Here is a 1,487-nt window from a genome sequence, read left to right on the forward strand (position 1 = left end):
ACTGAAAAGAGTTGGACTAAAAAGAGTTGGACTAAAAAGAGTTGGACTGAAAAGAGCTGGACTGAAAAGAGTTGGGCTGAAATAAGTTGGACTGAAAAGAGTTGGAATGAAAAGAGTTAAACTGAAAAGAGCTGGACTGAAAGGAGTTGGACTGAAAAAATTTGGACTGAAAAGAATTGGACTAAAAAGAGTTGGGCCGAAAAGAGTTGGACTGAGAAGAGCTGGACTGAAAAGTGCTGGACTGAAAAGAATTGGACTGAAAAGAGTTGGACCGAAAAGAGTTGGACCGAAAAGAGTTGGACTGAAAAGAGTTGGACTGAAAAGAGTTGGACTGAAAAGAGTTGGACTGATAAGAATTGGACTGAAATGAGTTGGACTGAAAAGAGTTGGACTGAAAAGAGTTGGGCTGAAAAGAGTTGGGCTGAAAAGAGTTGGACTGAAAAGAGTTAAACTGAAAAGTGCTGGACTGAAATGAGTTGGACTGAAAGGAGTTGGGCTGAAAAGAGTTGGACTGAAAAGAGTTGGGCTGAAAAGAGTTGGACTGAAAAAATTTGGACTGAAAAGAATTGGACTAAAAAGAGTTGGACTGAAAAGAGCTGGACTGAAAAGAGCTGGACTGAAAAGAATTGGACTGAAAAGCGTTGGATAGAGAAGAGTTGAAATGAAAAGAGTTGGACTGAAAGAAGTTAGACTGAAAGGAGGTGGACTGAAAGGAGTTGGACTGAAAAGAGTTGGACTAAAAAGAGTTGGACTAAAAAGAGTTGGACTGAAAAGAGTTGGACTGAAAAGAGCAGGACTGAAAAGAGCTGGACTGAAAAGAGTTGGGCTGAAATAAGTTGGATTGAAAAGAGTTAAACTGAAAAGAGCTGGACTGAAATGAGCTGGACTGAAAGGAGTTGGGCTGAAAAGAGTTGGACTGAAAAAATTTGGACTGAAAAGAATTGGACTAAAAAGAGTTGGACTGAAAAAAGCTGGACTGAAAAGAATTGGACTGAAAAGAGTTGGACCGAAAAGAGTTGAAATGAAAAGAGTTGGACTGAAATGAGCTGGACTGAAAAGAGTTGGACTGAAAAGAGTTGGACTGAAATGAGTTGGACTGAGAAGAGTTGGACTGAGAAGAGCTGGACTGAAAAGAGTTGGACTGAAGAGTTGGCTGAAAAGAGTTGGGCAGAAAAGAGTTGCAAGGAAATGAGTTGGACTGAAAAGAGTTGGACTGAAAAATATAGGACTGAAGGGAGTTGGGATTGAAAAGAGTTAGACTGAAAAGAGTTGGACTGAAACGAGTTGGGACTTGAGTTAGACTGGAAAAAGTTGGACTGAAAAGAGTTAGACTGAAAAGCGTTGGACTGAAAAAAGTTGGACTGAAAAGAGTTGGACTGAAAGGAGTTAGACTGAAAAGAGTTGGACTGAAAAGAGTTGGAATGAATGTGATCAAGCTGAATGAGGATTAAATGACCTAAGAAGACCTAAGTAAATCTAAAATACGA

This window comes from Coenobita brevimanus, chromosome 116, assembly GCF_032717465.1.
Source record: "Coenobita brevimanus isolate Jiangsu-jjx chromosome 116, ASM3271746v2, whole genome shotgun sequence".
In the NCBI taxonomy this organism is placed as follows: Eukaryota; Metazoa; Arthropoda; class Malacostraca; order Decapoda; family Coenobitidae; genus Coenobita; species Coenobita brevimanus.